The 16,656-nt window shown below is 44.1% G+C and overlaps 1 protein-coding gene across 2 annotated transcripts in view; it reads left to right on the forward strand.

Annotated features, from left to right (window-relative positions):
- The first annotated feature begins 367 nt into the window (after positions 1–367).
- Positions 368–16,656, forward strand: part of LOC147886747 (transcription factor) — a 95,348-nt gene continuing 79,059 nt past the window's right edge. The window contains exons 1-2 of one of the 2 annotated variants that reach the window (XM_087395753.1): positions 368–741; positions 832–895. The gene's annotated coding sequence lies outside the window, so the exon portion shown is untranslated. Of the gene's footprint in view, positions 896–16,656 lie in introns of both variants that reach the window. The other variant, XM_087395752.1, reaches the window with a different exon arrangement.

The following is a 16,656-nucleotide window of genomic DNA, read 5'->3' on the forward strand; positions in this document are numbered from 1 at the left end:
TTGTATATAGTTTGCAGGTTTCCTATGAACCCTGTATGATTGGCCTAGCCTTAGGAGGGTAGGTCTAATTGGAGATGTGTGTTCCCAAGAAGCCGAAATTAGATTTTTTCAATTTCAAAAATTCATTTCTTTTTTAACTATTGGTCCAAGTTCTAGTTGCTATTTTTGGCATGCTCTCTCGGTAGCCGTAGCAATCGTTCTCATTTTGTAAAGCAAAAATTCAAAATTTTTTTGGATTAATTTGCTTCTAAAATAGGTGTGATACTTTGATTGGTTGTCGTAAAGTGGGAGTTAAGTGCACTAATGGCTTTGAGACGAGTTTGGCGACTAACGTTCAAGACTTAGGGCCCCTCATCATTCTGTCTCTCTCTCCATTCATTACCTCCTTTGTTTTACATTTTGGGCAGGCCTTATGAATGACAAAAGTCATTCATTTCTTTCACTCGTTTCCCTATAGTCTCTCTCTCTCAGCTTTAGGCCAGTCTTTTCCCAATTCTTTTCCGCCCTCTTGTGCTAGTGGTTTATGATCATTCATCTTGTTATTGCTATGACACAATATCTATGCATGCAGCTTCATCGGAATCTTGCAATCTCTTCATCAGTTTGAGAGAGTGTTGTTAACACTTCAATACAATCAATACAAAGGTGGCAACCTCCTGAAGTAGAACAATCATCAGAGTGGAGTCTTTGATACACGCACTACCAGCCTTGCTAACTGACTTGCTTCACTGTGTCGCCTACGTAAGTCTGTCCCCCTCCCCTTTTCCAGCACAGACAGGCACCAACGGGCAACTAGCGTTTCCCGCTTCAACTAACAGCACCAACTTGCAGAGAAGATAGAAGTTTCGTTGGGCCTGGGCAACACAGAAACGTGCAGTAGCTCGCAGAAGGCCAGGTTGGTGATACGCTGGTTGACGGAATTTTTTGGTATTTTGTCAAGCAAACAAGCTCTAAATATTAGCAAAAGGATTTGTTCACTTACCGGAACGGCTCCCGTAGAGATAAATCTAGGCGTTTGATTGTCCCGTTCAAAAATTTTGGTAGTATGAGAGCTTAAAAGCTATGCGTTGTTGTGCAACTCATGCATTGAAGTTTATTAGGCGCTTCTCATCTCGAGCTTGAACCCAAATGCCCCATGCCCTTTTTATCCCTTTCAGACTTTTGCTAGAACCAAGCGCAGTTCTTCAGTCTGGTGTCCAGCTTGATGAACTCCTGAAGATCGACCTCGCAAAGTGCGACTTGTGGCCTAGGGATATCAAGACGGCTCCAACTGCTTCAGCCGAGCCATTGGCGATGAACTGAGAACAGATGAGTCGTGCCAGCGGGAGACACCAAAGCCGTGGGGGAAGAGAAGCCAGGGGAGGATGCATCGGGTGACTCCTTTCAGGGGGCAAACTACGGATACGAGAGGCGGAGCTTATATGGTAGTTCTCAAACTAGTGAAACGACACGCAAACCCTAAAAATATAAACTCTACTCTAGCGAACTATCGTGTCCTACATAGAGGTCATTCCATTGTAATATTTATCATCATATTATCATCGTACTAAGGGTTTTGAAACGGAAGTGTGTGTATGTAAGAGATGAGAAGAAGAAGAAGAAGAAAAGAAGAAGTGTTAGTTAATGATAACAAGCGCTGAACTAAAACAACAATTCTCGTTGCAAGATAGAAAGAGGAGACCTCCGTACTTGTATGATGGATAACGTAGGTGGGTGCTTTGGCTTATTTAGGTAGAGCATCAACATTCACGCTTCTATTGTGGTGGTCCTGCCTGTTGGGATCCTCACTACAAAACTGCCAAATAGCTCCATCTATATTTCAACAATTATATTTCAAGGCTACCTTTCATTTGTGTGGAATCAACCCATCCGGGCTATCAAGAGGGACCGCCTGATGGAGCTCTATGCTCTGAATGCTCTGACCCTGTATCCAGTAAGCTGGAGAGACCTCATCAATCCGGAACGCGTGACCTCCCTCGGTCAACCAAGCCACAATCCTGAGTGCTCCCATCCAAATCCTCGTTGTGCTACGACAGTTCCGGAGGCAAGAAAGATCATCTCCAGAAATCCAGAAGAGCAACAATGACATTGCCCCTCCACTCACATCTGCTCCAACCACGGGCCAATGGGCAAGCCTCCGTGGGCGGCTAGCCAGAAGAAGAAGTAGATCTTCCTCGGCCGCAAACTGGACCATAAATGTGTCCAAAACCCTCCTGGGGCACTCTCTGGGCCACTCTGGGGACCACTCCCAATGCCTCTCCCTTAAAGGGGTCCAAATTGAAGAGTCCTCCTGCCAATCCGTGTGGTGTAGGAAAAGGACACCTTGTCCACCTGCTCGGCGAGGCCGCTCCTAGAGGGCCAAAACCACTCTCCCGGATCCCACTGGACCTCTCTCAAGGGCCTACCCTCCCAAAGCCAGAGGTGCCATCTGGGGGCATCCTGCTCTTGGAGGCTGGGAGGATCAATGTGCCACTCCTTCCCCAATCGGCCCACCACTCTGATCATTTGCCAATGAATCCCATCCAGATTCCCATCCATCTTTGGGTCTCTCTCATGCCTGAAGTAGGCCTCAAGGTCCTATATAGAAAAAACTAGGTTGCGCGCTGCCTCGCTGCATTTGCATCATCATCCTCAAGGGGACCCCAGTCCGAGAAAACTGACCCAACCATGTGCTGTCCATCCACACGCGAAGTCCCACCAAGACTCAAGGATGGCTAAGTCAATCTCCCTCATCCGCTGCCCTGCCCCTCGCAAATGCGCTAAGGCTCCAAGCCTCGCCTCTGCCTCCATGGGTAATCTGCTTCATTTGCCAAAGGAGCAAGCTGGGCCATTGTCCCATTGCACCCAACCGATGTGAGTCCGCTGCTGGTGCATACGCCCATCCTAATCCCTGATCTACGGGTGTCAAATGAGGAGTTGACTCTCTGCAGGCACTCTTGGGCAGAGGATACGCATCATTGGCCAGACTAGAGAGGTAGTGCTTCCGCTCACACTTCTAGGATGGGGGTGGGGGCGGAGAAGCTCGGCCATGGGCACAGGGGCAATCTTTGGCTAGGTGACCCATCTATCTGCAGTGGCCTGGTAACCCACTCGTTGGCGAAGTGTGCCCCCCTCGAGGGTCTCTAGGAGGATCAACTCTAGGAGGGACTCTGGGCTCTCAACCACCAGTCTGATCCTAGGGACCTCGTCATCTGCTACAACTGAAGCGGCCAACTCTGGTGGCGGAGACTCAAGCACGATGCCAAATACCCGACCAATGGAGGGGAGGATGGCTCGATACTCCTGTGGGAGCCCTGGGAAGCGCAATGTAACCGAAAAACAAGGAACATGGTGTGTCGTGTCCATGTCCTCCATAATAAAGCCATGGTACCAAGGAAAGAGGTACACTAGATGCGGGCCAAGTAGGATGGGGCTCTGCTCCATGAGTGTCAAGGCAGTGTCGCCAACATAACAAGTGTGGAGGCTCAAGGGAGAGCCAACATAACAAAACCCTAGGGCTAACTGTCCTAATTGGTTAGTGGACTAAGTGTCCTAATTGACCTACAGTGATGCAAGTACAAGTGTGGAGGCTCAAGGGAGAGCCAACATAACAAAACCCTAGGGCTAACTGTCCTAACTGGTTAGTGGACTAAGTGTCCTAACTGACCTAGATGGTACATAAACTAACTGTACCAATAGTCCTAACTGACTATAACTGGGCCTACAAGGCTCATACTAAGGTATAAGTGGCATCTATGGATAGCCCATGAGATGGCCTACAAACCCCCCTCCATGGTATGGGCTGAAGTATCCTGGACATGGCTCAGGATACCTAAATATCTAGTGTCATGGTTACACATGTTCATCCCGTAGGGATATAGCAACCTATGACTGTACAGAGTACAATAGATCAAGTTACAAAAGGTACTAAGTTTAAAGCTTGCCGAAAAGCCTCAAACTTACGTCGAGGTAGAGCCTTCGTAAAAAGATCTGCCAAGTTGTCTTCAGTGGGAACATAAGACAACTCAATATCACTTGCTGATAATCGTTCTCTGACATAGTGATTGTGAACCTCAATGTGCTTTGTGCGAGCATGGAAAAATGGATTCCGTGCAACTATTAAAGCACTCTGACTATCAGTGAAGATGACGGTAGGAGCAGTTTGACATGCACAAAGATTTGCAAGTAGCTTCCGAAGCCAAACACACTCCACTGTAGCTATAATAGCTACTCTGTACTCAGCTTCATAGCTAGAAGTAGCAACTGTACTCTGCTTCTTGCGGAACCAAGAAACACATACCAAGCATAAAACAGTTGCCACTATGTGACGCACGAGTGTCAGAACAATCAGCCCAATCACTATCAGTGAACCCATGCATGACAAGTGAAGTATCTGTTACCACAATGTAAATATCCTAAGTCAAAGTACAGTTGACCATTTATTTGATCATAGTTAAAGAGTTTTCCATCTAGGTTAATTATGGCAAAAGAGTTTTTCTATTGGTCAAAGAGTTGACTACGGTCAAAGATACTTGACTTCGGTTAAGTAAGCTTGATCTCGGTCGAGAAGACTTGGTTTATATCAAGAAGGTTAACTGCGGTTAACCAAGATGTGCCAACTTCGGTTGGAGAGACTTGACTATAATTAAGGCGCCTCGACCCTTGGTCAAAGCCCCTTAATTATGATCAAGAGTGTTGACTCCGGTCAACCAGAGAATAAATATATTTTTATATTTGTTATGTATGCACATGTGTTCAGTGGGGATGCCCACCGTGACTAAAATTAGTCCACAGTGTGTTATTTGCATGCAAAGTGCTAACAATTAATGGGTGCCATGGTGGTGCACATTAATTAATTGTTGCAGGTACTAGGAAGAGTTATTTTCCTAGCGCTATGGAGCCTAACAAGCATCTAGGAGGCGGTTCGCGTGACCAAGTGCTTCGAAGACTCTAGAGTTGCCCTTAGTGGCATGTAATTAGGAAAGTAATGTAGAAATTGACAAGTGGCTTGTTGCTAAGAAGGAGAGGCTGAGAGCTCATGTAATTTCAATTCACGTTTTGGATTTTGTATGAGCAACTCTACGCTGAACTACGCTGAACTGTGTACTCACTTTCTCTCAAGAAATAGAATACCTTCGGGGGGGTCCAGCCCGACATGTTGTCCTGGGCCCTAGCTGTCTGTAGAGAGAGGGAGAAAGAGAGCCCTTATGGGAGTGTTTTTGCAGTAATTTATAAGCGAGAGGTTTCATTGGAATCAGAGCAGGTTTTGCCCTCTTTTTGAACGGGACACGATTCTAGTTGTTTGTGAGAGATGTGTATAATAGATACACGCAGATCAGCGTGAAGGTGAAGGGAATTCAAGAGCTGCGTGTGAACGTGTACAGTTTGAGTAAAAAAATCAATGCACGTGATGCTGACGGGAGACGAGCGAGCTAATCACCATTTTTTGCAAATTGGTCCGTCGCTAGGGAGAAAGCGCATGTAGCGCTGAGTATTATTGTTGCAAATCTGAGCGCATCTAAGATTGGTGTATTTGCAAATGAACAGCTCTGTGAGCACTGTCGAGGGGAAAGACTCCATAATTATGCATCTAGCACTTGCTGCTGAGAACGGAAGCTCCTCGGTAATCTGCGTGAAAGAGATCAGCTTACGCCTTACGTGTGACGAATTCGATCATTGATAAGGTGTTGTAGATTGCAGACGCAGGTTCTTTCGTCAACTTGTCCCGTCGTTGATCCCTTGCGCAGGTGCTAGGTGCTACAGAAGTGATCAAGACGCAGGCGCAACGCATGATGCTGACCAGCAGCCAAAGTCTGGAAACCGTAGGCTGACGTGGCTTTTGCAGACGAGTGACGTGGTGCACATGTGGCAGAGGTGGTCTTGGTAGGTCAAGACACGTGGCACACAGGTGACGTGGCGGCCACATGTGCGAGCTGATGTGGCAGCCAGGTGGCATGCGTGTGCAGGTGTTGACGTGGCAGACACAGTGGATGACATGGTAGTGCATGCTGGCAGACGCTCGGTGGATGACGCGGCAGAACATGTGGCAGTTGACCTGGAGTGCCAGCTAGACAGCTGAGGTGGCAGACTTGAGGTTAAGCTAACCTAACTTTGGTTAGTGGATTGGTTAGAGGTCCAGTTAGTTGACCCAACCAGACTAGTTTGGTCACTGTAACCAGGTTGTGACCAGCCCAGTTAATCTAGTTGCAGACTAACCAAACCCGAACCAGTCAATCTGGTTAGAGTAACCAGCAATTACTAATCTGGTTACTGTCCAAAAAATAAAAGAAAGACACTTACAGAGACTGTTTCTGCTTGCAGTTTTCACCTACCTGAGAGAATGCATAAGACAACTTTTCACACTACATTTGGGTTGTATGAATACTTAGTGATGCCTTTTGGGTTGACAAATGCTCTAGCCACATTCAATAGAATGATGGATCGCATTTTTCGAAAGTACAGGCACTTCACATGATGATATCCTAGTCTTTTCAAAGACAGAAGAAGAGCATAGGGAACATCTTGCTTTGGTATTTCAAGAACTTCGAAATCATCAGCTTTTTGCCAATAGCAAGAAAAGTGAATTCTTTTTGGAAGAGATCCATTATCTGGTCCGTAGTTTTTTGAGACTTTGCTCCTATTACAGGAGATTCATCAGGCATTTTGCTGATATCGCAGCTCCACTACATGACCTTACTAAGAAAAATGCAGCCTTCACATGGGGAATGTCACAAAAGAAAGCATTCAATACATTCAAGGAGAAGTTGACTATAGAGCCTATTCTTGTAGTCCCGGATCTTCATTAATCTTGTGATGTTGATTGCGATGCCTGTGGAGAGTGTGTTGGGGCTGCATTACATAAGAATGGACATGTAGTAGCATATGAAGCCGAAGATTGCGTGATGCTGAAAGATATCTGGGAATCTATGAAAAAGAATTGTTGGTTGTCATTCATGCTGTGAACACATGGAAGCATTATCTTTTGGGTGCAGATTTTACTGTTAAAAAAATCACCAAGGTCAGAGATATTTTCTAACTCAGACAAAACTCTCCGAGAAGCATATGAAATGGGCAAATATGTTGTCAATGTATCATTTTTAGATTGTCCATACTCCACGAATTCGGAACAGAGTGGCAGATGCTTTGTCCCGAAGACCCCAGGTCAACAATGTGACCATTGCTTATCATTAGGACTTGGAAGGCATGAGGGAGCAATATGCTAATGATGCAGATTTTGGTGAGATTTTACAGCAAATGCAAGAGGGGCAGTCTACCAGTCACTATTCCTTGAAAGATGGGTATTTATTGCCCATCCATCACCCAGGAGATGAGGAAAAAGATTTTGGAAGGATGCCATGTACCTCCCTATGCTGGACATAGAGGAATTACAGCAACAACTCTAGCACTAGAAAGGTATTTCTTTTGGCCAGGGATGTGGAAAGATATACATCAGTTTGTTATCGAATGCCTTACGTGTCAAAAAGTGAAGTATGATAGACGGAAGGCACCTGGCCTACTTATGTCTCTTCCCGTGCCTCAGGCACCGTGGGAAAGTATTAGAATGGACTTCATTTTTGATTTGCCAAGATCAAAGTCAGGGAATGATGGGATTTGGATTATCATTGATAGATTCAGCAAGCAAGCTCATTTCATTCCGGTTCGCTTACAATTGATGCATTTTGAGCCTTTGTTTGATTGAGAAAGTGAGCATGAGTGGATAGTGTTTTTCTGAAGTTGTCTTGTATCCTAGGAAGGGATTATTTTTTAGTGCAATACTCTTCCCACTAAGGAAATCTTTTGGACAACAATTTTCAGAATTGTTGGGCTATTTCATTGGAGTTTATGCCTCAAATGCTTCAGGAAAAGTTGGTGATTGGCAATTTACAGTCTTGTGATAGCAGTAAAAAGTGAGTAGGTGGCTGTTTTCAGAAGTGAATATCAGAGAATTCATGAGAAATTGTCTTCTGAGTTGAACTAAGAAGTTTTAGTTTTTTGGACAATCTACAATCTTGTTTTTGAGAGCGTTTCAATTCGATATTTGGAGAAAAAGTTATGATGCCTGGTATGCCCATGATTTACAGTTTTGACAGTTTATGACAACAGCTAGAAAAAGTGAGCAGGGGGCTGCTTTCAGCAGTGAATATCAAAAATTTCATAATGAATTTGGACCTGCAGTAAACTATAAGTTTGTAGATCTATTGATTGTCTACAACTTTGGCATTTACAGCAAAGGAAACCGAGCTACAATTGGGAAGATATTGACAAAACAGGCCAAAACTGTTGCAGACTGTTATTACAGCAGTAAAAGTTTGCAGGTGGTGGTTTCCGTAAAAGTTTGCAGGTGGTGGTTTCCAACAGCGGATATAAGGTGGTTGATATTCACTGCTGAAAGCAGTGAATATCAAAAAATTCATAATGAATTTGGACCTGCAGTAAACTATAAGTTTGTAGATCTATTGATTGTCTACAACTTTGGCATTTACAGCAAAGGCAACTGAGCTACAATTGGGAAGATATTGGCACTTCAAAACAGGCCAAAACTGTTGCAGACTGTTATTACAGCAGTAAAAGTTTGCAGGTGTAAGGATTTTGGACCTACTGTAAACTGAGAAGTTGTAGAGTTTTTCACAAGCTACATTTCTTCTGTTCACACTTTTTGCTTTTGAGCTACCGTGCAAAAGCTATTGGCTAGTTTGGGATGCCTTGAGGTTACTTACAGCAAAACATGTATTTGTGACAGTGACAATGTGGCTATTGTCATTGCAGTTGATATTTTTTTGGGCTTGAGTTTGGTACATTGGTGCAGTGTATCCTGGTTGTTCTGTCATTCATTGTGATGGCTTCGGCATCCATAAAAGCAGATCATATGGCTAAGCTTTTCATGGCACAGATCTTTAAACACCATGGTATGCCTAAGTCCATTGTCAGTGATCGAGATCCTAGGCCCTTAAAACTCTCCTCCATGCCATATGGAACAATGAGTCATGCCTTGTGCCTTAACCATCCCTGAGAAATCATGAGTCATTAATTATAAAATAGTGAAAGAAAAGGGGAAAATAGGAATTTCCTACTCCAATCACGCGTGATGCACATACCAAGAATATGACCTGCAAGTCCCAAATCCTTCATATCAAAGGCCTCATGCAACTTGGCCTTTAATGCATCTAGCTCATAAGTATTCTTGCTAGCCAATAGCATATCATCCACACATAGTGCCAAGATTATCAGGCTATTATCCTTAGCCCTTTTAGTGTAGAGGCAGTGATCAATTTCACTCCTTCTAAAACCCTGGACCAAATGAAAGCATCAAACTTATAATACCATTCTCTAGGTGCTTGCTTAAGACCATAGAGACTCTTCTTTAGCTTGCAAACTAAATGTTCTTTGCCCTTTTCTTCAAAGCCTTCTGGCTGCACCATGTAAATTTCCTCATGCAAATCCCCATGTAAGAAAGCTGTCTTGACATCCATCTGCATAAACTCCATATCCTCTGATGCCACTAGTCCAAGCATGCATCTAAGTGTGGTCATCTTCACAACTGGAGAGAATATCTCATCAAAGTCCACACCCTTCTCTTGCTTGAAACCTTTAGCGACCAAATGAGCCTTGTACCTAGGCACATCATCACCTGTGACCTTCATTTTGTAGACCCATTTACATGGCAATGCTTTCTTTCCATGTGGCAAAGAAACCAAGTCCCAAGTTTTATTCTTCATAAGTGAACTCATCTCTGATTGCATAGCATACTCCCACTTGTGTTGATCCTCGTGCATCATAGCCTCTCTGTAGCAAGAAGGCTCCCTGCAATCAGTAAGCATCACATAGTCTACCCTTGGAACAAACCTATCAGGCAGCCTAGACACTCTAGATGATCTTCTCAAGGGCATTTCAGCTTGTTGTCGCACCTGCATATCAGCCACATTTGGCTTATCATTTCCACCAATAGATGATCCATCATCTACCCTTGATTGTATACCTGTGGGAGTACTTGGTGGTACCATTTCTTGCACATTTGGTGCATGGACAGCTTGCTGTCTATCAACATATGCAGGTGGATTCACATCCTGGAAAGTGATTCTCCTCATTTCCACATCCCTCATGGGTGCCTTACGCATCTTCTTCTCATTGAAGACTACATCATGGCTGCGTATGATCTTCTTTGCTTCTGGATCCCAGAGACGTTAGCCCATCTCTCCACTTTCACCATAACCCAGAAAGATGCATTTCCTAGACTTAGGATTCCTCCTTTACTAATGTTATACATGCACTTAAGTGTTTTAAGATCCCCGGGCCACTCTACTTGAAAATCACCTTTTCCTGCAACATGGAGATTCTCGCCTTGCACTTGTCTTTTGATTATTGTTGGTATTTCCGTGTGATGAAACACCCAATCTAGTATGCTCACTGGTTGTTCTCCCTTAAAGGCACATGGTCCTTTAAGTGGGAGGTTGTGGGGATTAAAGGTCACTGTGCCTTTACCCCGGTTATGTACAATACTCAAACACATATATAAATGAATGAAAAAGAAGATTAGGGTGTTCTGCACCCACCAAAACTTGTGTGGCTCTCTGTTTCTCTCTCTCCCTCTTCCGTTCTTGCTTCCGTTGAGAACACTCTCATGGGTTTGGTCTTGAAGCATCGTAGATCAACCTTGCATACTTCCATTACAAAGGGGATGGCTAAACCCAGCTTGGCAGACAAAGCTGATTGGAAGTTCTTCAAGAAGCAGAATAGGAACCATCCCGAAATGTTCGAGGGTGAGAGGAGGGCTACGAGCAGACGGCTGGATGCCGTAGGTACTTCGCGCTTTGGTGCAGGCGAACGGTTGGCATATGAGGCAACTGTGGTAAGTCTACTTCTTCTCATTTAATGTATTGTTCTATTTGTTTTACTATATATTACATGCACTTTATCTAACTCTCGTAAATTGGATCCACGGCAAGCTGTGATGGGTCATCTAATATGGGGACGAATCTGAATTTTTAATCTTCTTTCCATCCCCAGATAGATGGTCAAAGTGAAGTAGCAAACTCTACAGCATTGGATATGCTGAAATGCTACGTGGGTGACCAAGGTTCAGACTGGGAAATACCATTGGTAGAGTTCGCTTACAATAATACAGTACACAGCTCTACAGGGAAAGCCTCCTTTGAGGTCATCTATGGAGAGGTGACTCTGCTACCTATCCTAAGGACCAAAGACGAGATATTTGCAGGTGATCAGTTTGTGAGAGACCTCTAGACAGCTTATAGCCAAGTCCGGACAGCAATTGAAAGGTCTCAAGAGAAGCATAAAAGAGCGGCAGATAAGCATAGAAGACAATTAGATCTCAAAGAACGGGATTGGGTACTTTTAAAGTTTGAGAAAGCTAGGCTCCGCAAGTTTAAAGGCAAACGGAAAGTGTATGCAAAGTTATCTCCCAGGTATTATGGTCCTTTCAGGGTTATACAAAGAATAAATGAGGTTGCATACAGGTTAGCATTGGAGGATTCACAATGCATTTCATGCGAGTCTTCTAAAGAAATTACAGGGGTCAGAGCCTACAGAGGCAATATCAGAGGATCCACCAGAAGTGGATGAGCTGGAGGAGGTTCTTCAGCCAGAGCAGATTGTGTGCCATACTGTACGCAAAGGCCCTTAGGGCAAGGAATTTTACAGGTATCTTGTAAAATTCAAGAATTATACGGCATTGGATGCCAAGTGGATGGATGAAGACATGTTGTTCGATCATCCACAGCTTTTGGATGTTTACAAGGAAGCTTTTCAGTTGAGGTCAACTAAATAGAAGCCGAGGGGATGTTATCACAATGTAAATATCCTAAGTTAAAGTATAGTTGACCATTTATTTGATCATAATTAAAGAGTTTTCCATCTGGGTTAATTATGGTCAAAAGAGTTTTTCTATTGGTCAAAGAATTGACTACGGTCAAAGATACTTCACTTCGGTCAAGTAAGCCTGATCTCGGTCAGGAAGACTTGGTTTATACCAAGAAGGTTAACTGCGGTTAATCAAGATGTGCCAACTTCAGTTGGAGCGTTGTGCCAACTTCGGTTGGAGAGACTTGACTATAATTAAGGCGCCTCGACCCTTGGTCAAAGCCCCTTAATTATGATCAAGAGCGTTGACTCCGGTCAACCAGAGAATAAATATATCTTTATATTTGTTATGTGTGCAGATGTGTTCAGTGGGGACGCCCACCGTGACAAGCATCTAGGAGGCGGTTCGCGTGACCAAGTGCTTCGAAGACTCTAGAGTTGCCCTTAGTGGCATGCAATCAGGAAAGTAATGTAGAAATTGACAAGTGGCTTGTTGCCAAGAAGGAGAGCTTGAGAGCTCATGTAATTTCAATTCACGTTTTGGATTTTGTATGAGCAGCTCTACACTGAACTGTGTACTCACTTTCTCTCAAGAAATAAAATACCTTTGGGGGGGTCCAGCCTGACATGTTGTCCTGGGCCCTAGCTGTCTGTAGAGGGAGAGAGAGGGAGAAAGAGAGTGCTTATGAGAGTGTTTTTGCAGTAATTTATAAGCGAGAGGTTTTAGTATCAGCCCCATAAAGAAGGCCTAAATGCTGAGTGCCTTTAAGATATCTGAAAACACGCTTCACGGTATGCCAATGGTGCATAGATGGGCTATGCATATATCTGGTCAACTGTGAGACACCATACTGTAGATCAGGTCTCGTATGGCATAGGTCAATCAAACAACCAACTGCCTTCTAATAGAGAGTGACATCACATGTACCGCTGCCATCCTCAGAAGAGAAGTGGAAACTAGTCTCTAATGGTGTGGATACTGGCTTGCAATCCTCAAACTGAAAACGCTGCAAAAGCTGTCCAATGTACTTGGATTGTGACATCAAAATGCCCCCCTCACTGCTAGCAAATCGGATGCCTAGATAGTAGTGCAGAAGACCAAGATCAGACATAGCAAATGTTTGCTGCAAATCAATTTTAAAATCTGCAATTTGCTGAGATGTGTCCCAGTCACAAGCATGTCATCGACATAAAGGACTAAAATCAGCAAATCTGTCCTACGCTTGCGGATGTAAAGGGTAGCCTCTGTAGGGCTGTTTTGAAAGCCAAGTGTGAGCAAATGAGAATAAATTCTCGAATACCAAGCCCGAGGTGCCTACTTCAACCCATAGAGGGCCTTTTTCAAGCGGCATACCTTGCTTTCAGAACCTTGAACCTCAAAGCTAGGAGGTTGGGAAACATAGACCTCTTCCGGCAAATGCCCATGAAGGAAAGCTGTCTTAATATCAAGCTGATGTATCTGCCAATGAAAGTGGGCAGCAAAGGCAATAACAATGCGAATGGTAGTGATCGTGGAAGTGGGAGCAAAAGTCTCCTCAAAGTCAATGCCATGCTGTTGAGCATAGCCTTAGCAACAAGACGGGCTTTGGAACGATCCACTGAACCATTAGCTTTCCATTTGATCTTGTAAACCCACTTAGTCTCAATGGCATTCTTGCCATGAGGCAAATCACACAACTCCCAAGTGTCATTCTGATGGATAGAATCCAATTCAGCTGGCATGGCCTTCATCCAACAATCATTTTGAAAGGCATCTTGATGACATAAGGGCTCTTCATTGCATGCTGTAGCAGCCAAAGCATAAGCAACAAAACTAGCATGCTCTTTCCGGACAGCTGCTCTCGTACGGGCTGGCAGAGGAGTATCTTGTTTGCTGTCTCTTAATGTGTCAAGGAGCCAACGGGGTATCTTTTTAGGCTCCTGAATTTCTGCTCTTTCCTCGTCAAGAGCCTTGTGCAAACGATCCCGATCAATAATAGGTATATGAGGATGAATTTCTGTCTGCACATGTGGCTGCAAATGACCAACAGATGGAGGAGGTACAACCTTAGATGGAACATCATCCCGAGCATCGGATGGAAACAAAGGCATCAAGCTGTCAAATATGTCTGGGGCATCAACAACGGGCTGTTTTTGACAGTCCAGCAAAGGCATAGTGGAAGATTCATCAAACACAGCATCCTGATTGACAAAACACTTGTCCGTGCAGGGTTAGTATAGCTTATAACCCTTGCTCTCTGAACTATACCCAAGAAAAATGCATTTAACAGCTTTATCATCCAACTTAGTGTGTTACTGTGAAGGCACATGGGCATAAGCTAGGCATCCAAAATTCCTCATGTGAGAAATGTGAGGCTTATGACCCGTCCAAGCCTCATAAGTGTGATAGTCTGCAATGCCTTTGTAGAACATCTATTCAAGATGTAATTTGCACACATGACCGCATCCAACCACAACTTATTAGGCAAATGTTTGCCTTTCAACATGCATCTGACCATTTTCATCACTGATCTTTTCTTCCATTTAGCCACGGGATTCTGTTGAGGAGTATAAGGCACTGTGCATCGATGATTAATGCCACGGGAAGCCCGAAAAACAGCAAACTCCTTCGACATGTATTCACTTCCTTGTCTGTATTAATGTGAGCAATGTGCAGCCCACTCTCATTCTCAGCCAAGGCAATAAAGTGCTTGAAGCATGAAGAAACATCAGATTTGAATTTCCAAGTGTATCTGGTGAAATCATCAATAAAAGTAACAAAATAGTAGAATCCCCAAAGAGCTACAACCCTCTTGGGTCCACAAACATCACTATGAACCAGATAAAGCTTGCGTGAAGCACCAACTCTCATCCTTGGGAAACGCAGCACGGTGCATCTTACCAAGCAAGCATGGTTCACAAACATGTTTGGTAGGCATATGCATTTTAGGAAGATCCACAACCATATCTTCCTTATATAACTTCACCAGAGCTTGAAAATGGAGGTGTCCAATCCTCTCATGCCACAAATGAGTATCTGCCATGGTAGAATCAATAGCAAAGGCATGTGCATCGGCAAGTGCAGCATCATCATCTGAATATCTGTCATAAGCATCGTCTATAAAGACCGCTAGACAATGTGCTAGTCAAAACTAGGGTAAGGGTGTGTAACATCATACACTACACATCTCACACCATAAAAAATAACCTGAAAGCCACATGTAGCAATGGTTGAAATAGAAATAAGAGTTCTTACGAATGCCTGGATTATAAAGCACATGCTCTAGAGTGACAATACCACCAGAGACAGAAGTAAGAGCAACTTGCCCGAATACCTTTCATAGTATATGGTTTATTGGCACATGTGGCACTGCCCCCCTTAGTTGTTACCTCCAATGAGCTGAATAACTTCCTGCAGGAAGTGATGTGCTTGCTAGCACCACTATCAAAGAACCAGGCATCACGAACATCTGAAACTGCCATACAAGCATCATGAACATCAGGATTATATTGATGTGTAACCAAGAAAGCCCAATGGTGGTCTTGTGCGAAATTATTGGACTTATGTTAATCTTCTGCACTAGAAGAACCAGATACTGCAAGACCAGACTCTTTCTTTTTCTTTTTAGATGCTATGCGCTTCCCGCATTCAGAAATATCATGCCCAGGTTTTTTGCAATAATTACATCTCTTCTTCTTTTTGTTACCCCCTGAAGAAGAGGCACGATGTGAATGATCAGCATGGGAATGAGAGGGCTTTCCAGCTGAAACCTTGCCCAACAAGCTAGTCAAATGAGAAATGATTGGCATCACCCCCTGCAACCAACCTCAATGCAGTAGCAAAGCCTTGATATGAATCAGGCATAATCTCATCAATGTTGGCCAACTGCTCTTTCAAATCCTTCACATTAGTGACTCGTGAGATAGGCATCCATGTTACTATCCTCATCAAGCTTTAAATCTTTCAACTGCCTGTGGAGATAGGCAACCCTCGCCTCATTCCGCACCTGATACAAAGATGCAAGCTGACCCCATGCTTGCTTAGCTGTCTTGCAAGACCGAATATGAGGGATAATAACCCGTTTCACTGAAAGAGCAATCAAGGCATGTGCTTTGGCATCACGACCATCCCATTGAATTTGCTCCTGTGAAGGAGGCAAAGCACCTGGAGTAGGAGGTGCAGGTGTCCTAGTAGTAGCATTAGAACCATCACATGAAGACCCATCACCTGAAGAAGTAGAGGCTAAGGTGTAGCACCAATAACAGTGCCTTAGAACTTGAAACAATATGCCATAGATTCTTGGCAACCGAAACATGTCCCATCATGTATGACCACATGGGATAATTGGTGCCATCAAGCTCATCATCAGCCCCAATCATTCCAAATAGATCATCCTTGTGGCTAGCCATTGATGCAAATGGAGTGCAAATACCACAACTGACAAAGGGAATGCAAGAGACTGCACAAGCCTCAAGGCTTTCAATTGCAAATGTATAGCAGTCCCAAAGGCTGCAAATGAAGACACGCTTCCTGAGGCAAACCATTGCAAATGAAGGCACGCTTCATGAGGCAAGGCTGTCCATACTGCAACAGCAGAATAGTGAATGCAACAAAGAAACTCAGTACAGCTGGCACGAGCCCCGAGGTGAACTGAAACGCTAGGAAAAGACTGCTGCAGATTTCGTACAGGTCTGTACAGTGTGTATGGACCACACGCCTGAAATGAATGCAGCAAATAATGCCGTACAGCTGACAGTTTGTGTACGGCTGCCCGTACTACAGTAAATGCAGCCTTCAATGCCTACGTACAATAATCAATGCTCTTGTTGGAGACCGTTCTCCATTTAATGGACCTGACAGCAGTAAATGAGGCTGTACAT

The sequence above is a fragment of the Dipteris shenzhenensis genome, chromosome 24 (genome assembly GCF_047967505.1).
Source record: "Dipteris shenzhenensis isolate YYH24624 ecotype China chromosome 24, Dip_SZ_1.0, whole genome shotgun sequence".
Taxonomy (NCBI): domain Eukaryota; kingdom Viridiplantae; phylum Streptophyta; class Polypodiopsida; order Gleicheniales; family Dipteridaceae; genus Dipteris; species Dipteris shenzhenensis.